The sequence below is a fragment of the Taeniopygia guttata genome, chromosome 2 (assembly GCF_048771995.1).
Source record: "Taeniopygia guttata chromosome 2, bTaeGut7.mat, whole genome shotgun sequence".
In the NCBI taxonomy this organism is placed as follows: Eukaryota; Metazoa; Chordata; class Aves; order Passeriformes; family Estrildidae; genus Taeniopygia; species Taeniopygia guttata.
The window spans coordinates 70,459,881-70,482,443 of record NC_133026.1 but is presented as its reverse complement, the minus strand read 5'-3'; positions in this window follow the sequence as shown (position 1 = coordinate 70,482,443).

Here is a 22,563-nt window from a genome sequence, read left to right as displayed (position 1 = left end):
ATAAAGAACCCTTGTCCATACAGCAGTGGCTTTTATTCAGAATTAGCATGGTGTCAGCTGGAATGCATCTAAATAGTTGAGCATAAGTAATTTTATCATCTTTTCTTTTTTTCTCTCTCTCTTCTCTGATATGACCCGGGTAGTGTCATGAAAGAATGGATCCGAGATCTGTCCGTCTGCTGCAGTTTGGAAAAGGAGTAAGATAGAAGTGTTTTTCCATATTTTCAATTTAAGTTTTACTTCCAGATTGCCAATCTGAAAGCACATGACATTTACTGATGTAGTCTTATCTAAAAGGTAAAATTTAAATGAACTGCTCCCAAATTGTGTTTCTTTCTTTCATGCCATATTCTAAGTGTAAAGTGTTGTAAATTAGAAATGTTTTGCATAAACCACCCCCTCCCCCCACTTTCCTCCCCAGTTTTTTAAAACGTAAATCCATTTTGGGACAATGATACAGAAACAAAAATCTTAGATAATGACATCCAAGCTCAGTGATAGGGAAAAAAATATAGTCATTTTGAAGTTCTGAAACTCATAAAATTGCCACATCTAGTTTATTCTGCATTCCCCAGAGCATTAAGCAGTTTAGCAAAAATCTAATTTCCCACCAAAGAGCTCAAGGCAGTTAGTGCTCAGTTTGGTTCCAAAGAATTAAACACACTGTTATAAATTGTGATAGTCTGTGTAACTCTGTAGATAAACCCATTTTCCAGTATAAGTGTACCAAGCATGAAAAAATAAGAGGCTGCTTTTGTATGAGGGGTGATTACAATGGAAATAAAGGTGAAATTAAAGGAAAATTTGCTTCAAGGCCAATTAATGACAATAGGAAAGGAAGAACTTGTAAAGCTCAGTGAGTAATGAATAAATCAAAGGAATTCACAGGTAAAGGATATTCAATGTCCTAACCATTGTGAGGTGTATATCTTATGACAGAGATGCAGCACACTATCTCTATGAGTCTAAAATTTTCATGCCACAGTGGAACGAAATTAATTTTCTGGGCCCTCTAATCTGCCACTATAGAAAGTCAGGAAAGGGGCTGTGGGAGCTGTGACTTTAGTGTATTAGTCTGGACAAAAGAAGATATATGAGCTGAGAAACGCAGTTCTGCTACATATGCAGTATAAAAAAGTATCAGTGAGTCTGGAATCTGACTCAAATTGTACAGGATGTATGGCCAGAGAGATAAGAATTTTGATTTTCTAAATTCAAAGACAAAATGAGCCCGGGAGACCAACATGGCAATAACATGAAAATTGAAATGTAAGTTTTTTCTCCAAACTGCATCCCCTTTACTCTTTAGGAGAGTAGAAAATACTGAGAATAACATACTAGTATATGATAAGAAGCTACTCTATGCATTATATAGGTCACAAGTAGCTGTAACCAGCCTCCCAGATACTTTCATACCTACATTTCAGAAGGAAAAGGTAAAAATAAAAATCAGAAACTTTAAAACCAACACTGCAACTTAGAAATGCCTTTGAGAAGTTGAAGAGATTTTCACCACAGATTTATTAAAACCAGGCTTTTGCCCTTACTGTTTATAATTAAAGCATTCTTTCACATTTCTGAGCTCTCTGTCTGAGAATAGTAAGCAGAGGGATTTTGGCTGTGGGACCCAGGGACCTCCAAAAGTCAAATGCCTGCTGACTGCCAGGATGCCCTTTTAAAAGGTTACCTATGGGAGAGCTTTCTTCCCCCTGTCCCTCACTTAAGGATGCCTCTGGTAAGCTCTGCTGGAGAAAACTGTTTCATGAAATTCTGTAACACACCTGTTTCCTCCCAATGACAGCCTGATATTTCTAGATTTGCTGCAGGTGCATCTTTTTTTCCCTAAAGGATATGTGTGCTTCACAGCAATAGGATAGAGATTAAGAGTATCCTGCCTGTTTGAGGGCGGAGATGCCATCTTAATCTCGAGAGATTTGGAGATGGCCTTAAAGAGTGATTGTACATATCTCCATTTTTATTTGTATTACACCAATCCCTTGATATCAGAGCTGAACTGTGCTAGATGTGGGAGGAGATGATCTTTCTCTGAAGCTCCTAACTCAGGAAGGGTGGATAAGATGGGAGAATGTCCCTGGGATGGCAATACATGCCAGTGATGGAGCTGACAACTGAACTTTGTGCTGTAAACTTCCAGGTTTAATTCCTAAATTTGCTGCTGTGCCTGCAGTGAAACTCTCCATGCCACTTTTAGCCCTTGCAGGTTTAAGCTAGTTTTCAGCAGGTCCTGTGTGAAAAATCCCTTGCAGTCCTGAAAGGCATCTTGATACAGAGACCATCAAAATCCCAGAGTTTTAATGTAAAAGTAAGTCAAATGTATGTTGGATACTTTGCAAAAGGGGGAATTCTGCAAATCCTGTTGGTCATGCTATGTTCTTTGGATGCATTCTTGTTCTTGAAGTGTTTTTCCCCTGAGTTGCTTTCTTTTCTGTGCTACTCTTCCTTAGTTAACCTGAAATGTCTAATGTAACTTCATGGAATCTATTAATCTGACAGGCAGGGAATGCAGCATGCGGATTTTTACTATACATTTCATGTTTCTAACATGAAATGTAGAAACAGTATCTACATTTCTGTATGTAGATACAATTTCTATCCAGTATGTTTCAGCTTAACGGAGCTAAATTACTAATATCAGACAGAGTAAGCAGCACTGCTAGCCCCTTTCATTGCTGCTGCTCCAGTGTCAAGCTCCCTTCCAGGCCAGATGGCAATGGTGCATATAGTTCTGCACCATACAGAGCTGTCAGATAGATAGCTTTTTTTGGTGTATGTAAAATGGAAGGTTGCTGAAATTAGGTCTTTGGACTTTATTTCAATTTGTACAGGAGTTTTCAATGGCATTGTTCTAGATTTTTTATCAGAAGTGACCTGCCACAGAGAAGAGTGTAAGAGAAAGTCAAGATTTTGATGGACACAGATGGAGCCAAGCCAATAATTAGTTTCCTGTTCCTTAATGGTTTTTTTTTCCTTCACTTTCTTGTAGAAAATTTTCTCATAAGCTAATACTTCATTGAAGGGAACCTCTGTGTTGCACTGGAATATATGCTGTCAAATGTCAAACAAAATACATACAAATCCCATTTTAAAGCTATCCCAGAATGTCATCTGAAGTATTCACTGTACGGATTGCCATTGTCGGTGTCTGTATTTTTTCTCAGTCTTGCCCTTTGGTAGGAACAAAAAACTAGTCAGAGGCTGAGTTCTGCTCTTTGCTGGTGTATTGTTCATAAAGCAAGAGAAGTGGTGAATCTTTCACTAAAAAGAAACTTTTATTTTCTTAGTGATGTATTTTCTAAGTTATTTTTGACAACTATTATGTTGAAATGTCAATGCCTAATCCATTCTTCTACTATGCAGGCAGAATAAAAAAAAATAGCATCAGACTGTCTGATCTCCAAATATTCTGCTTATAGTCAGAAATGAACAGGCCATTTTCTCCTGAATCCTTACATTTCTGGGCTTTTACCAGCCAAGTGCCTCTGGCATCTTGAAACAGCAATGAAACCCAGGTGATATTTACGGAATCTTATCATTACCCCAGTTATATTTCAATGAATGTAAGGTTTTCTGAATGCTGCCAAGGAAGAGCCATACTGAGGTGGGGATAGGCATGCTTGGGCTGGAAGTGTGCTGAGCAGCCAGCTCCAGCCAGGCACAATCTATGGGAAATATTTGAGTTTGAAGGGAACGTGTCTGCTTCCAACATGTTAGAGTAATGAATAAAGAAAACCAGGCACTTGAGAAGTATGGCTTAGAAATGCTCAGAACCCTTATTGCCAATGCATATTACAAATATTTTTTCTTTAAACTGGGCTTCCTGCTAGTAGTGCCACATGCTTTAGGGTAAACCATGGTTGCATTTTGCTGTCTGCAGCCTAGATGGAAAGTCTTGTCTTTAGATGCCTGGTTACCTGGCTGAAGGTAGCCTTGCGTCTGTAAAGAGCTATGACTACAAACAAACAACAGAGGACATTTGTTTTAAATGCATCATTGTGAATGTAACAAGGTAAAGAAATATGAAAAGATATGCTAAAACCTGGAGTCTATTGTTTTATGGTGCTAGAATTTAAATTTTGTCTCTTTCTGGAATGAAGATGCCTTCTGAAAAGTAATTTTACAGGGTGGAAAGTGAGCAGAGGGGAGAGTCTTTCGGGGTACTAATGTTCTCTGCATATATAGAATACTCTGTGGAAAATAAATCTATCAGGTTAGCACACGATAGGCTTTTTGACCTTTCAATTTAAAAGATCAGGCGTGACAGAACAATAATAATAATAAAGCTTTTCGGAAACTCTCTTGAATTGCTAACTTTTATTAGCTATACTTAGATCTAAGTAGTTTAAGTCTCCCTCAGGGACCACTGCTCTATTCCACTTGGTTAACCATGCTTTGTACTTGCCTTCTAACCATTCTTTTTTAAAAGAAGATATTACACAGTTCTACTTAATAATGTACTGCATGTGTTTTTACAGTAGATAGTATTAACTGGCCACAGTGACAGTGACGTTTCTTAACAGCTCCTCTCCTGTGCTGGCTCTCTTTCCCTAACAGGTAAATTTATCATTTCTACCACTCTGACATTTCCAGGTCTGCTTCCCAGGACCAGCTTCTTTCTCTCAGTAGATTAGTTTACATTCTTCAGGATTAAAAAGGTTTAGAAAGCAACAGGGAGTTGGCAGGAAGAGCATGAGATTTTAGAAATGTCAAAAAGTGTCAAACTGGCAGACATGTGGGGGACAGAAGCACTTTTCAATCAGTCTGTGCCAGAAATAGCATCACTAAGAAAGGACCAGGGGGCACCACAGAGATGGTAATAAAACTTTCTTCTGTTGTAAGCTGAGAAGGGAGAGAGATTTTCTCACTCCTTGAGGCAACCAAGGCGCAATAAATCAAGCAGCAGGGCTTACAATATAATAAATAGCCAAACTTACTAAAATAGCTCCATAGGGGTGTCTAGAGGGAAGGACAGATATAGCAGGATAAGACGGCTCTTAGCTGTACATTTGTTTCACTGCATTTCTTTTTATTTTCCTACCTTTCTATTTTCCTCTGCTTTTTTTTTTTTTTTTTTTTTTTTGGCTCTCCTTTTAGAAAGCATGTGAGAATTGCTTATAATGTTATAAAATATAATACGTGCCTCCTGTGGCAAAGATTAACAACAATGCTGCTGCTTGGTGTGGGGCAACAAACAGCAGCAGTATCTTGACAGGCCCCAGAATTAATCTCTTTGCACTTAGGCTTCAAGTATAAATTTTTTCTAGTGGTGAATTACATCCCCCACCTCTCCTGTGCGATATGTGTACTGGTTATGGCTCTTTTGTAGGTGCTAAACTGTGCACAGAATAGCTCATGGTACAATGTGAGTATGGCTTGGTGGGATAGAGAGAGAAGGGAAGAAAATCAGTGAAGGAGCTGTGAAGGTCTCTAGAAAGACAAATGGAAATCTAAGTTTTGCACTGAGGCTAAACCAGATTCTTTGTTTTTCTGGACCTGATTCCTCCCAGCTCAGATGACAAAAGGTCATTTCTGTCTGGCAGTCTAATGATTCTACTAATAATTTTCCTTCTTCATTCCCTTTCACTCACTTCAGCACTCCATGAGTTCATCCTCTGCCTGGTAAATTTTCCCTTATAGTAGAGAATGATGCAAACATCATATGTACTTTGAGGGCAAAGTCTTGTTTATATTTAATCTCTAATTTGGAATCACCTACTCCAGGGGTCTGGCAGAAGACCTGCCTTAAAATTTTTTTCTCTGAAAGCAGTCCTCATTTTTTGTTTTTTTAAAAACATTACAGATCTGTCCAGGTTTTAGAGTGGTTTTATTCTGGGTGAGTGACATCTATTCTCAGCATATTGTTTCATTCTGATAAAGGTTTGGAAATAGTTTGCTTCAAATGTTATCATCTATAGCATCTTATTCAGATAGGAATACGATTTCTCACTCATGTTGGGTAGAATAGAAACTGTTGCTTGACTGGTTGATTTAGGGGAAGCTTGAATATTAGCCGGTGGATTTTTATTATATCTTTCCAGGGGAAAAATCTGATAGCTGTCAGTGAAAATGTCATGATTTTCAGACATTTTCTTTGGCCAGAAAGTAGTCAGTGCTAACAGATATTTTTCTACAATATCATAGCAACAGTGCCTTAGATGCTTTACTTAATAAAATGCAGTGACAAGTCCTGCAAAGATCTACATAACTGCATAATCTTGTAATACAGTTAAAAGTTACTAGGCTAAAGGCATGAGGCTAAATCTTCATAAGCTCTTCCAGGATCAGAGCACAAGACTGATTCCACATATTTAAAAAAAAAAAAAAAAAAAAAAATCTAGGGCATTTTTATCCCCAGAATCTTAATGAGCTTGAAAAAAGAGGAATGAAACAGAAAAATAATATTTTCTCAGAACATCCATTATCCAAGGGCAAACCAAAGGATTGCACCTCTCTACCTCTCTAAAACATAAGTCTCTATGGTTCAGACCTGTGTGTGATCGAGTCACTTAGTGGGGGAGTCTATAATGCAAGAGCAGAAGGCTGCTGAATAGCTTCATTATGATCCAGGTTACAGAAAGTTCTGGAAGACTCGAAGAAGTCCTGGAAGACTTTAAGTCTCAAAGTTGGTGAGTGTTGTGGTTTAATCCCAGTCAGCAACTAGAATCACACAGCTGCTCACACACTCACCACATGGTGGGAGGGAGGGAGGGAGGAGAGAAATGGAAAAGTAAAAGTGAGGAAACTCCTGGGTTGAGATAAAGGCACTTTAATAGGTAAAGCAAAAGCCATGAACACAAGCAAGCTAAACAAGATATGATTCACTGCTTTCCATGGATGGGAAGATGTTCAGTCAACTCCAGGGAAGCAGGGCTCCATCAGGTAGAACTGTGACTTGGGAAGACAAATACTGTCCCTCTGAACATCCTCACTTCCTCCTTCTTCTCTCAGCTTATATACTGGAATGATGCCATATAATACGGGATATCCCTTTGTTCATTTGGGGTCAGCTGTCCTGCCTGTGTCCCTTCCCAGCTCCTTGCACATCCCTAGCCTCCTGGAGGAGCAGTAGGAGAAGTAGGAAAGGTGTTGATGCGTAAGTGCTGCTCAGCAATAACAAAAACTTCTCTGTGTTATCAACACTGTTTCCAATGCAGATCCAAAACCCAGCCCCATACAAGCTACTATGGAGAAAATGATCATTCTCACAGTCAAAACCAACACAATGAGCCATGGATAGTAATTAAAAAAACACTTTAAGTGCTTTCTTTTTCCATCAGTTCTCAGACAATTTAGAAAACTACGTTTTACAGTATCAACTTTAGATGTTTCTGCATATTTAGGAAAATATGCCAAATGTCTGCATCATAAGATAACCATGTGTCTATGACTCCCTTTGGAGGAACCGATTTGAAATGCCATGGGTTGAAGCAGAGCTCTCAAACAAGCACTTCAAATGCTCAGACCTGTTACTTTCCTCTGTAGCTTTAGTTCAACAGCTTCAAAACTAACCCCCTTCCTGACTTCGCACACTGAGATGTCATCCATTCGTTCCCTTTCCATCACAGGTATATTTGGACTTCTTTCTGGACTTTCCCATCTACTCCTGCAGTGGGCCATTGAGTCCAGGAGAGAGGCCACAAGGAGGTGGCGTGGATGGGATGGTTTTACAAGATTACAATGTCCTTGTGTGATACAATATGGAGCCCATCAAGACTGGTGCCTCTCTCCTGGAATATTCTGTTCCTCCAGTGCTGAGATAAGATATATGAATCACAAAGCTTTTTACAAGTGAAGCTGGTAGCTAGCTCACTTTCCATTTTGTTGCCTCTTGGTTTGCTTTTTATTCCTGACTGTTGCAAAGTGATCTAAAACTGTTAGGAGCCACCTATAGGTCAGAACAGAGCTGTTTGTGTGTGCAAAGAGCCCTCTTTTCCCCCGTGGAAATGGTCTGTGAAGGGAAGCTGCATTTCAGTGCTAGCTTTGTCAGACAGCAGACTGTGTTCACAAGGGTTCAGATCTCCCGTGACAATTCATACATAAGGCTCCCATCACTGTCATGGTCATCATCTGATCCCTAGTAAAATCTGGACTGATGGCTCCATATATTTTCTCTGAAGTGATAATGTTCAGGCATTAGCAGGATCTGATAAAACCTCACTGAACCATCCTAATAAACTGCTTCCACACAGGCTGTAAGCTGGCTGTAGTGCAGGCTTCCCTATGGGAAACAAGCACTTGTGCTCTGTGCCGTGCTCAGCTTCCAGACCGCCCCTTTCATTTCAGAGCGGCACGATGCTCCCGGCATGACCTGGAAAACGCGAACAGAAAGGTGTCTCCACACCTTGCCGTGTGTGCATGTGTGTCCCTGGGCAGACGCACCTCACTAGATGGCAGCAGCACCCCAGCTTTAAGAGGTAGCCTCTGGCCATCCTTCCCCTCCCCCAAACCACTCCTGACTGTATACAGCGGCAAGGTAACAACAAAAAAAAAAAAAAAAATTAAAAAAAAAAATCCAATAACATCCTTCTGCTGTACACGGCTCAAATGGAAAAGCTGTGATATGCTGAATTTTGTGCAGCTTCATCATATCTCTCTGTCATGTCTATATATATGCACACATATATAGGTATCTGTGTGTAAATATATATGTGTGTGTGCACGTGTGTGTGTGTGCATGTGTGCATGTTTATATCTAGGCTTTTCTTATAATAATGAACCTTATAGCCAGAACTGACTTTCCCAGGAAAGCGGAGTCAGAGCTGGGATGGGTCACCTTTGGGGGCTGTCTCCCCAGTGGTGTCGGCCAGTGTCCTTTGTTCCGCACTACTGCACTGCAGAGCAGCAGGTATGGCTGACTCTCTGCTCTCCCACAAATCTGAAGGAAGCAGTCAGCCAGGAATGGGGCTCACTGCCTGCTCTGCTGATGACACCATGCGGTAGCAACACCTGGTAAAGGGAAACAACTTCTTTGGAAGATGCTAAAATTTGGCAGTGATTTTCTTCCTCAGAAACCCCCAGCCAGTTTCCTGGACTGATTCGCAGGCTGTCACAGCTGCAGCCAACTTCTGCTCTTGTAGGATGGCGCAGCTAGTTAATAAATATCGTGCGATACATTTAATTGAGCCCAGGATTAAACATCACATCAGTGTAAGAGAATGTCACTTTTCCTGCCAGCTGCTGGCCATGTCCTCATTGTCTCTGTGGGCAGTTGCATATGGTGAATGTGATGCCCTGAACCTTCTGCAGAACACAAGCACACGAGTGGAAATGTCAGGGCAGACACAGAGGCTTGAAAGAAAAACGTTCCTGTGTGTGTGCTTGGCAGGGTCAGTGCAAGAGCTGGAGGTTAAGCTTGGCAGGAAGGAAAGACAGCAAAATAATTCCTCTAAACAAGTTTATTGGCATATCTAGTTCAATATAGATAAAAATTGTAACTTTGGACAGCTTCAGCTCTCAAGGTTGCATGTAGCCCTCTACTTGTGTGTGCCTGTAAATCTAATAAATTTGAGCGAGAGCTATCATGTTCTGGAAAAATCTACACTTGAAATTAGAAAACAGAGACTTTTGGTGACCACAGTAGTTACCTATGTGTTGCAAACGCTATTTGAAGCTAAGGAGGTGTAGTGCTGGGCCAATAAATCAGGGTTGTTTCCTATCTCTACCTTAGCACTAAACCATCCAAGATCTGCCAATCCTGCTTGTGTAAAGCCTGAAAGAAACAAGAGAAGGGTAATAACCTGGAGAGTACCATCACACAAATGAAGTAATTGTGGAAGTTTGTAGTCCAGCTGGGCTCTTTAGAATAAAGATCCATCAGAACACTTGGGCTTGGAGGGATCCCTAGTCTGGGTGAAGCTGAAGATGCTGTGCTGAGGGGCCAGGTTTCCTCACTGCCTTCAGTGCCACTGCCCATACTGACCTGCTGCTTGGCAGCAGTACCCAGCAGCTGCATCAGGGAATTGTGCTTCCCCAGTGCTCCTCAGGGCTCACATCCACTGGTTTGATGTTTGACTGGGACCAATTAATTTAATTTGGTAGCTGCAGTAGTGACAGTGCACTTTTATTTGGCCAGGTACAGGCAAAAAGAAGAATAAAGCCCTTTTTCAATGTAAAGACATTGTGCATTGTATTTCCATAATGTAAAGGTATTGTCTGGCACACACCACTCATCTCCAAAGCCTGTTAGACTGTTCAGGTGAACATAACTTCTGTCTTCGAAAGACAAGGTGCATGATACTCACTGGTGTTTAAATGAGCTTATTTAAAGGTCAAAACTAAAGAACTGCATTCAGGCTTGCTCACCATGTGTTAGAAAATTAAATATACTTTACATACGCTGTCCATGGGCTCTGTGTCTACTGAAAGCATAATCAGCAGTGAGAGAGAAGTGGTATTACAGCTAAAACTGAGCTTCCATTTGCATAGCATGACATTCCAGCTGAGGTGAAGAAGGTCAACTTGCTGGAAACACTGATTATAATTTTTAAGATAAATTCAAAATTAGCATGTTTTCTAAGATTTTTTCAATATCAAATGTTAATTTCTAGTTTAAAAGTACTGTACTATTGGTTATGACTTAAAATTTATCTTTGAATTAAATGCCTAAAATATCTGAGATATTTTCAGCTTCTCTCACAATCAGATTGATTTTGTATGATTCTTTGGTTATATAAGCATTTGTTTTGCTAACTGAATGTAGCATACCTTAAAGATATTTTCCAATTTTATCTTGGGAAAAATTCCTCTTTCTGATAGGATATCCCAACAGCAGCTTGGGATTGCTGCTCATGACACAAGGTAGAATGTCCCTATCCAAGATAGCAGTTAGCTTAAGAACTGTGCTGATAATTATGTCACATTTTATAATCACTTAATGATTCAATGTCTACCTGAAGTCTACCTGTTGCTACCAACAGATGCACTTGTACCATACAATGAAGACCTTTGTTGTCTTATAGGGAGCAGATCCTAGAAAAGTGAATTAATATATTTGCACTTATCAAAAGATCCTGCTTATGGTTAAACACTTGCTACAGTGTCAAAAAATCTGAAAAAAGTACAGATCGCTTAATCTTGGGGCCATCAACTTTCCTACCTAGAATTAACTCTTGGTTATCCAGCATTGTCCTGAGTGTTTGTAGAAGTTTAAGGGTTATCTACTGCCCCTTAATTAATCCAAATGGCATTTTACTAGCCGAGACAGTATTTCTTCTCATGCTTACACAAAGCTCTCTATCCTGTATAAGACTGTGTGGTTTCTCCCATGATTTCACTTTGAGTTTCCCAGTGAAGAAGCTGGGACACATGCTGTGTGTTGATAGGCATTGGGAAAAGCAGAGGAGTCTCTCCTGGCAACTTGTGCTGCTGATATGAAAATGGCAAGGAATCCTGGAAACTTTCCCAAAACTTCTTGTTTATAGATTATGACAACATGGGGATTCCTACAGTCCTGGGTTGTGTTTCTGCCACTTGTCCTCTGCCAGAAGGCACTGGTTAATGTCTCACTGGAATGACTCTTTCCATGTCTTGGCCCTTGATGATTTTTTGCTTCAAAGGACTTTAGCAGGTTGGTGGGAAACACATCCCAGCTGCTAAGACACTCCAAATTTGTCTTGGTTTCTAGGCATCAAAAAGATTCTTCTGTAACTGTGCATTATATTAAGACTTTTTCTTGGAAAATCTGGGAAAGAAAGGTGCCTTGTGCTCATAGCATTACTTGAAATCTTGTTCAAAACCTGAAATAGTTTTTGGCTGGGTTTGGTTTTTTTTTTTTTTTGGTTGGCTGGTTGGTTGGGATTTTTTGTTTGCTTGTTTGTTTCTTTGGACTAAAAAAAAAATGTTCAGCAAGTGCATCAAAGAAGTAAGTTCCTGATTATAAGTTTGGAAACTCAACTGTAAGTGAACACTCTTAATAGCAGGAAGATGAAGACTCAGCAAGTGCCTCATAAATCTCCTGCTCTTGCTGACTCCAAGTACTGCTTCAGGACCTCTCTCAGCTGTGGGAGTTGAAGAGACATCACTGGTCCCTAGGGATGCCTCTTCTTGGGGACACGTCTGCTTCAAATGGGCTTTCTCAAATATGACAAAAATTTCAAAGCAAGAAGCCAAATTCCTCTAGAATCATGTTGCTCAGCTCTGAGAGCTTTCTGATGCAATTTTTTTTAAAGGTGTTCCGCTTTATTTGAGTTCCTCAGCCTCACAGAGGATGTTGTCTGAGACCTAATCTCATGAGGAGGAGGGCATGGAAGTGGGACTGAGAGGTGAATGTGGCATCACAAGCTCACTGAAAGCCATAGGCAATTTGAGGAAAATCAGGGCCTTAAGCTCCAATACCCAATCCTAGTTATGTAAAGACAAACAAAACCAAGCATTAAAATAGGAAGCCAGAGTTTGTCTAGCAAAGACAGAATGGCAGTAAAGAGGGAAATTAGATGTGAATAAAAGGTTGCCTTTACCACAGCAGTCTAAGAGGTGAGGAAAAATAGTCCTCTTGATAGCTCCAAGGTCATTAAAAAAGAAAAAAAAAAAAAGGGAGGTTTTACTGAATAGTTGTGTACCATAAATCTATAATAAAACAAGGGAAATTCTATCACATCAGAAGGATCAGATAGATGCAGATTTAATCTTGCAAAGTTATTCAACATCTCACTTTTAAGAGGCATCTATACCTGTCAGGGATTGACTGCAGCTGAACAATAGGGACTGTTCAAATTTTTATCAGACTGTGTTGGGATACACTATTTTTTTATGGATGCAGAACAAAGAAATTAATGGAGAACTCTACCAAATTTGATTCTGACAAGGAAGACTTGCAGAGAGGGTGAAGGGGAAAAGCAGTCACTAGGAAAGAATGGTTAAAGAAAATTAGTTCCAAGTAAGAAGACTTCCAGTAAGTTGAGGAGTTTGATTTCTATTGTTTTTTGGGAAAACCCTCTAACAGTGAGATAGAGTGTCAAGGAGGAGTGTGGAGTTTTCATTGCTAGGAGGTTTGAATTAATGAGAAAGTTGGGTTAAGGGGCTGGTAGTACTGTATTGGAGCAGAGTCTGTCTGCTTGTGGTACTTTCTGTGTCTCTTCTGGACCATCTGATGATACGGAGATCAGATAAAGAAGTTACTGAGTTTATAAAGTAAGTTATATCCCTGCTTATGCCTAATTGCCTATAATGATATTCTGTATTCCCATGAATGCATCTATCTGCTTTCTAAAACACTTAGAATCATCAAATTACATGAAAAACACCATTAGCATGCAAGTTGCTCCTTCACAATAAACACCATTTTAAAAAGTAGTAAAGATGCCAACATTTTATGTGCCACCCTTCAACAGTTTTTTCTTCCTCCACTGTACTCACCAACTGTTGTTTTTTCAGAAAACATTTGATGAGGAGACAAGTCTATATTAATATATTTGTATTTAAGGAGGGGATAAATCCATGTTCAAGCAGTTGAAGAAAAATGCACATCATGCTAAAAGAACACCATAAAAGGTGGCCGAGAATAGTATGGAAATGCCTGACAAATGTGAGCCTGCTAACATGGAAGGACACTTTAAATGCATTATTTATAGCTATTGCTTTACCACCACAAGCCATTGAGATCAAGGTCACCCAGTGGACTTCTGGGCAATGGGTCAGGACTTGAGAAGCAATATTGATAACAGCAGCTGTCAGTTTCTTGTATACAGCTGGTATTTTTCAAAGCAGCAGAGTTTTCTAACTTCTAATGAACAATAGAAATCTGTTTGCTGAGAAACTGCTCATGTCTGTCTTGGTCACAACTCATTAACTGTGGTCAATCCCAGGCTTGGTGCAACTGCTTTCCCTCCTCCCTTCCTGTAAATCAGCTAAATAAATGCATCTAATACAAAAAATCTAGGCGAGGTTGTATTTTTTTGTTTTGTTTTATGTTTCTCAGACCCTGTTTTTACTCTCTGCCTGTTCTCTGCCAGGCATTTGCATTTTATAATATATTGAGCTCCCAAAACTGAATGCTTTCAGTGTGCTGGGAACAACAATAATAAAATGTATGCTGTGACTGAGGAAAACATAAACAGTCTTTGTGACTCTGCATTAGATTTCTCTGTCTGTTTTAGAGGTTTCTACTTTCTTTATAATCTGTTCTTCATGATTTTCATAAATTGTGAAGTTTTGTTTTGGTTTAGTGTTTGGTTTAATATTTGTGCTTGGGTTTTTTAGTTTTATATGCAGTTTGATTTTTCCTTAGTTCTATTAAACATAATTCCTTCCAAGGGGAAGCTGGAAGGAAAAGCAATTTTAATCTCTTTAGTCAAATCACACTCTCATTTAGTAATATAAGTCACATCTCAAGGTGAGCTGTGAGATTTTATCCAAAAATGCTTTTGCCTGACAACTACTCCTGAACTCCTGTAAAAGTTTTCCTCAATCTTATTGCATGAAGAATCTTAATTTTCCCCTGATCTGCTCCTATTCCTTCAAGTATTGCTTGTCTGCTTCATTGGTTTACAGTTTAAACCACTTAGCAAATTGTTGATGGAAGGCTTGATTAGCATTTTATTAAATTTCTTTTTTTTTTTCTATTTGTTTTTTTTCCTCTGTATTTTTGTCTTACAGTTACATTTTCAATAGCATTAAATGAACGATATTTATATGTTCATCTCATATTGGATAATACACCTTCCATTCTAGAACAATCCATCAGCTTTTATAGACATATATCATGATCTTCATTGAAAAAATAAGCAGCAGGTGACCTCTTTTCAAGAAGTGACTTGTGTATATAGATAATATTAATTTTCTGAGGGACCAGACTGAAAACTAGCTCTCAACATCTAACTGAAGAAGGAAAAAATCTTGAAAATAAATTACCTCTTATAATCCCCATATTTCTTTAAGAGACTTTGGAAGGACTTCACTCAAAGTAAGAAATAATCCCTAAGAGAAACCAGAGTGAGGTGAAAATTGATGGATTCTCTCTTTACTTGCTTTAATCACATGGAAAAAAATGACAAGATTATACAAAGAAAGCTGAAAACTGGGAACTGCATCTTCCAGAATTAGAGTTTCCATTAACTGCTAGCCATTTTGGCATATTTTGCTCCTAGGGATGGTGGTGTAAATTATTCTTCTTGAAATTGAAGGAGTTGCACTGAAATTAATCTGGCATAATCCAGTGCAGACTTCCTCTCCTTTCTTTTCCAAAGCAATTTGGTTCACATTATGTATGTAAATAATTAATTTAAACTAAGATTAAATAAGCCATTTATCCTTGAAAGGAGTTGGGATTTGAAGACTTCTAGTCCAATTTTCAGGATGATTTCTGTTTATATGGAAAAACCATTTGCAAAAATAAGCTTGGGCAGCAGAAAAAAAGAAAGAAAAAAGCAGAAGGAAAACTTCACCAACTGAACTTTGAATACTTGTTTCGGAAAAGTTTGAAACAACCTTTTAAAAAATATTTGATACTGAATAATTTCCTTGTATTAGTTAAAAAAAAAATAAATCTGGTACTTCATGATGAAGGATGTGGCTCTAAGTATCAAAAATGACATATCTATATAGTCTGAAGGCACTAATGTATGCTACTAATGTGTGCTACTCAATTTATCAGTGATTTTGTATTTCTGCAAGTCAGATCAATATTTGTCACTGGTAATATGTGGCTTTTGATCCCATATTTACTTCAACTCAATGGCTAAAGCATGTCTCCTGCTTAACTGAGGCATAACTCAGTTAAGCAGGAGACATGAGTGGGGATCTGAGTGGGGAAGCACTGATCATTTTGTTGCCACTGAATTACTTGGGGATTTAGTGCAGGGTCGCTTCAGTGTCTCTGTGACGAGACAGGGTGGGCACAGCCAAGAATTTTGGTTCTGGTCATGCAGAAACAGGGCTGGCTCCCCTAGAGCTTCTCCAGTGTGTCTGTAAGGATCCAGCTGTTGCTAAGCAGGACTTAATTACAGGTCCTCATGTGCTAATGTATAAATGTCCAAGCCAGGAATGGGCTCACAAAATGCATTTTAGAGTGGCAGGTGAGAGGTAATGATGAGTAACAGCTGCATCAGCCCAACAAGGACTCTACATATGGCCTTGGAGGAAAACCTTGGCTTTCCCTACACACCTGTGCCAAGAGACTCCATCTTCTGACATCAAGGGTTGTTCCTGCAGTGTATCTTTCCTGTATTACATGGAAAACAAGGGTCTGCAAAATCGATGGAACCTACCCATGGAAATATTTCTCTTCCTGTTGCTTTCACAAGTGATTTCCATCCTAAAATTATGACACTTGAAAAGTTATTGGCGAAGAAAAGGTGAACCTTTTGAGCTGCTTGTTTAGAGCACCAAACAGGAACATATTCCTTTGACCAATGTTTAAAATAACCTTGTTTAATTTAATACTTTTGATTCTGCCTTGACATTTGTATGAATTTTTCAATTTAATTTGGAAAGCCTAATGACCAGTCAGGACTATATAGTGAATTTAATGACTTTTTATGAGTAGAAGTATTAAAGTCCCTTCACTATTTGCAAAGTGATACTCTCTTCTTCCTTTATCTGCCCACCATAAGCTTACCAAGAATCTCAGCTAAGCACTGTGAGAAAAACAGACAGACTTATTTTCAGTTTGCTTTGATTTAATTGATTTTATACAGCTTACTGGGTATAATTGATTTTCATAATCAAGTATTTCTTAAACAATAATTATATATTAAATAAATAAATAAAAATATATAAAATAAATCAAAATTTTCTACTAAATTGTCTACAAAACCTGAAATTTGAATTAACATATCAAAGCTGGAAGCATAAGGCTTACTTTCCAAACCCTTTGGAGCTGTGTTCAGCTGCATATTGCTGTGAGGAAGAAAAGTCAGCTTTAAAATGCTTTTATGCCTTTCTAATCCTAGGACTAACTGGGAATCTTGTTGGTCTCTGGCCCCTTTGCAGTAATCTCTGAGTTCTCATATATGTTGTTATTTATTTTTACTGTTACTTGTGATCCCCAGGAGGTTGATGTCTTGGAGAGGGATGTGGTATAACCAAGGTGTGGACTCTGGCTACTCTTTTACTGCTTGGTTATGTCTCTTGTAGTAAAGGCTAAAGGAAAAATTGTGTGCTGCTGGAAGTCACTCATGTGCAAGGCGAGGTGTTCTCCAGCTGAGCTGTCTGCTTGAAACTCCTGGCGAAGCACAGAGCACCTGGAACAAGGGGATGAGATTAACCCTCTGTGGCACAGCTGGGTGTATTGACTGAACATGAAACACATTGATGGACCCTTGTGTTCCATGGGAGAACTCTGCAAGAATTTCTGATAGGCCACATTGTCATTTGAACCTGAATCATTCTTTTTGTTTCCCTTCCATTATCTTTGTTTCACTGGCTTTAATTTGTTGTTCACCAACAAATTAAAAAGAAGTTAAAATCACAGAAATTAGAAAGGGAAAGACCTTTTAGGTCTAAACTAAGTCTAGAAAATGGAGCTTGGTTTTTTTACTCCCAGTTTTAATGTTGCATCACTTGCCAGCCTACAATAAGAACATACATTCCTATGTCAAGGCAGACTTACACTTGCTATACTGTATGTATATTCTGGTGTGCTTTGTCCTGTCTAGCCATATCTTGGATGATGATATTTCCATCTATACTCTCTAGAGACTGTTTTTCAGGCTGATACATTGTATTGTTAATGCATATTTTTTCCTAACTAATTCTGCATGAGTTTTACATCCTTTATTTTATTTTTGCTGTTGTTCTACCAGTCTCAAAATCTTTTCCTCTCTTTGTGATTATTCTTGGATCTTTTATCATGCATGTATACTATAACAAGAAAGAGATCACTTTGAGAGTGGATTTCCTATACTAAGAAAGGACATATATTTCCTATGCTTGTGGTGGAGCAGCTAATTCACTATTCATACTTCTTGTATTTAGTTTTGAAATAGCTTTCCCACCAACCATGCTGCTGTTGCAATTTTTATAACTCTCAGGCATCCTGCAAATGAAGACCTTGTTTCCTTCCATTCTTCAAGGCAAGAGATCTCTGGTATGTCTGGCAATGGGAACACGAGGAAAACCAGCTATGGTTTTCACTTACTGAGTCTGAGCTCTGATGCTTAGCACCAAAAGTGTGGGTCCCAAACTTTTACCTAAGTGCCCATTAAAGGTGTGGGAGCTGGTGGAACTATTGTGCTAACCATGAGATGCTTCTATCAACTGTAAGCTACTGACAAGTCTGAGTGGTGTGCCTTTATATGCTGGCTGTAGATAAACATACATAGAGAACTTCAAAGCAGCAAGCTTCTAGGAAAGACAAGTCTGCGCCTCCCTGAAGAGCAGTTTCAGTTGGAATGGGACTGAGTGGCACCTAGCTTTACCTACAGTTTATGTGTGTGTGTGTTGGTTTTGGGTGGATAGGAGAGGAATGTCTGCAAGAAGATGGACTCCTTGCAATGGGCAAGGGCTGAGGCTGCAGTTGTTTTATCTGCTGAAGCTTCAGAGGAACAAAATAGGGAGTGGAAGGCGCTCTTGGGTACATTTTCCATCAGTGCTTTCAGGTGAAGAATAATGAGATAATTCAGAGAATGATGACTAAACTCCAGTTAAAAGCAGCTGGAGCACCTTGTTTTGGTTATTATGCTAACAATTAAATTAAGCCAATTAGAGAGTGCATGTTTGAGCAGGGACTGACACAAGTGGCAGGACAGTTGTGAAGTTAGGACCACTTGACATGAAAATAAGCAATCCATGTTGGGTATGACAGGGGAAGGAAGCTCGTTAAGCAAAGCATGGACAGAAGTGATCAAAGCACGTTCAAGATACAGTCTCCAGTAATATTCTGGAGCGAGCTCAGTTGTGCCTGTGTTCAAGGTGCCATTTTTGAAGGAGAGTGCAGGAGGTGGGTGTTGTGTGAGAGGAGCTTCACCTCTGCAGCTACACGTGAGAAAAAAAATGCAGATATTAGCACTCAGATTCAGACTACATTAACCACTGTGAGGCAGAACAGGCTGTTTTCAAAAGGGGCACCATACTGCTTGTTTCTCCCAATTTCATTAGTTTCTATGAAGCCATGCTGGCAGGCTGATCCAGCTCAAACTTCACCCAGAAAAATTGAGTTATGCTTTTTGTGGCTGCTCATGCTTAGGCTGGCTTGAAATGATGGAAACTGCCAGCTCAGACTGCTCTCCAAAGATGATGTCCATGCTGTGAGCCTGAGTGACAGGCAGAATAATGGCATTGTCTACACAGATCGAGAAACCAAGCTGGGGAGGGGGAATCACAGCTCTGTTTTAACTACCCTGAACTTCAGCTGACAGCTAAACACCCGTGAGGAGATGTCAGAGAGACAGACACAGATTTTATCCTGTAAAGAAGGAGACAAGTCTGGAGCAGAGAGAGATGTCTGTAGGTCATCAGGCTAGAGAGAGCAAATGAGTTTGGATTGGTGGATAAAATTACTTGCATATTTTTCTTGCCTTTATCAGAATTCTTTCCAATATGTCTGTTGATACATTTCTGTTAGAGAATGGCTTCACACTCAGCATATTGCAGCAGATTGATCTTTATCAAGATCGTGATGTGATGTCCTGTATCTGGAGATCTAAATTGTGCTGGCCCCTCCTCTGAGTTTGGGCTATTGTAAATTCATGCTCTTTTCCACACTTCTGCTCTGTGATTTTATATTTTGGATTGTTTCTCTTCTATAAAACTGACTGATCATTTTCCAGGGTATGTTTTTTAATTTCTCCACAAGCTCTGAATTATTTCTTGTTATCCTTGCAGCGATGCATGCAGCGGTCCTCATTGTGTGAGTGAAAGGAGGTTTGTAGAACCTGATAGTGGGTACACCTTGCAGCACAACCCTTGTGAGACTTATAACCTGAATAAACACAGAAGATAAAATGTTACTTTTCATCAGTCATGATCATCTGAGTATTTTAGATTATATTATTTGCTGTTTAGCCTGCCTGCCTTTCCCAGTCTTTGTTTCCTCCCCATATATAGCTTGAGACATTGTAAGTGTTTAGTTCCTATTTCTTTGGTGGTAACAAACTTCAGATTTTTGTATAAAAATTGTAGGAAGTCAATGACATGTTTAAAACCATGCTGCCAGTATTGCACAGTGACTTAAATGTCTTGCAATGCATTTACAATACATTTAGAGGACATGACAATTATATTATCAAGCACCACAGATTACTGCAAATATAGACAGTATAATACATTATAAAATTGTCCTTTTCTATAAATGGCTCAGACATGCTCTGAAAACATATTTAATAAAATGAGTAGCCTTTATCATTGAATAAAAGTAATTTTGCGGATGACTGATGAGTTACAACTATTTAAAAAGACATTCAAAATAAATTAGGCCATTTGTGGATAAACAAAGAGCAACATAGTAGAATGTAAAATGCTGTGCATTTGAGAGGGTATTTTTTCTAATCAAATTAAAAATTGGCATCTATTATGAAAGTTTCATCATAATCTTAAAATTATTTTGAAAAAAAATTACCTTGAAATTTGTATATTACTTTGATCATACTTGAATGTGTTACAAACAAGTAGAACCACTTGGAAATTATCTATGTGTTTGCAAACACTCCAATTAAATATGAACATTTTAAAAGTATATGATATGGTATTCAATGAAATATCTCCAAGCTTCACATAAAGTTTTAAATAGGGAATACTACTGTGTTTTACTCCACTGGAATATGATAGTGTTTTTTTACGAAATTAACTGAAATGTTATAGAACAAATTACTCTCAGAAATAAAATGTTGAAGTAGAGGAGTAATTTTTTTAATACACTGGAAGAAGGGTTAAAAAGTCAATAAATTGAAGTTCTCCTCAGACAAACTGAGGAGTGAGAAACATCAGGGGAGAGAAGAGGAAAAGAGAGAGAGAACTTTTACATCTTAATTACAACAGGTTTCTATTTTGATTGATCCCATTTTCCAGTCCAGACTCCTTTAATAGGAAGATTTTTAAGTGAAGCTGCAAATAATGGATAGCTATCTTTCCTGAATATTAGCTTAACTATCTGCTAATTATTAATAAATGGAATTGAAAAATGTTAAATAATTTTTCTTTCTTGATTTAATTGTATTTATTAAAGGTATTTATTAGCTTTTCCAGGAATAAATTAGAGATGGATTTAGTTCATAGTAATTGTTTTGCAGACTGATGAAAAAGGATGTTTCAGCTGGAGTGGGAGTTTGTGTGATGAAAGTGTCTGCAGCCACAAAGAGGAGCACCAATACACAAGGGCAGGGAGGGAAACCTGAATAACACTCTGTCCCAGCTGCTCCTAGAGATGTCCTCAGGGAGCCTTCAACCCCATGGCAAAGATAAGTATGTGCACAAGACTCACTGGAATGCAGGGAAGAGCCCTTTGGGATTATATAAAAGTGATTATGGGATTTTTAGGGGAGTCACCAAAGGCAGAGAAAGGAAGGGATTGACAAGGAGGGATATGGAAATGGCCTGGCTGTCTGGAGGTGAGCAGGGAGTGAGTGTTTGTGTGAGTGTGGAGCACGTCTGTGATGGTTTGTGTGGCTGGCTCTGTGTGTCTGTATCGTATACAGGTATTTGCCTGGTCACCTGTTGGAAGGACATGTTCAGCCTGGCTGCTGGGTGGACCTGGGGTCATGTAGCTGTGGCAGCCTTACCTCAATTGGTCTCCTGGGCTTGGTATTCCCTGCACACTGAAGAAATCCCTAAATTCGCGTCATACAATGCTCTACATCAGACATGCAAGGTTCACTTACTGTAGCACTTTCTGTGTAAGTGTTCACTGACAATGAAAAGTCCTAGAGTGTTAACTTAGCTGAAGAAGCTGATGATAATACTAGTATTGCTCAATATATTTTACAGATATATGTATATATGGCATTGATATATTGTATATGGTGTATATGAAAAATTTGTTTGAATATTGTACTGTCATTCTTTCCATGTTTCCAAATTGCAAGAAAGTTAAGATCCCATTACCCAACATACATTTAGACTCTTTCCCGTTCCTTTTTTTGTGGTCTGCAATTCAAGCACAGCAAAGGTTCCTGGCTGAGAGCTCTACTGTTTTAGAGATCTAATTGTGGAGGCTTCCTCTGCAGAAGGAATGCTGCTCTTTTGCCTTCCTGACATACAAATGAGGTGTGTGTTTGCAAGCAGACCACACTGGGACAAAAAATCCTCCATTAAATCAATTTATGCTATTCCACAGGTGCACACCTTTGCAGAACACTGGAGAAGACTGACCAACCTCCATGACTTGAGTACATTCAGACATTCCCAATGAAAACTTTAGTAGGATTGTGTATATCTGGTGGAATCAAGTTTCTGCAATAGGTTCCTCTTATTTTTGGGCCTCACAATGCTAAAGTGCCCCAGGAACACTCAGAAACTGGATCTCTGGGTATGACATTTTTTGCCAAATGTAGACAAATCTGAGGAAAAAAGGAAGATGAGGCTGAAGCATAATAGTTTCCCTGCCCACCCCTAACCATACCTACTAGGAGCGTGACTGCTTGTGTTTTACAATCCAAGTTACACAGAGTAAGTCCT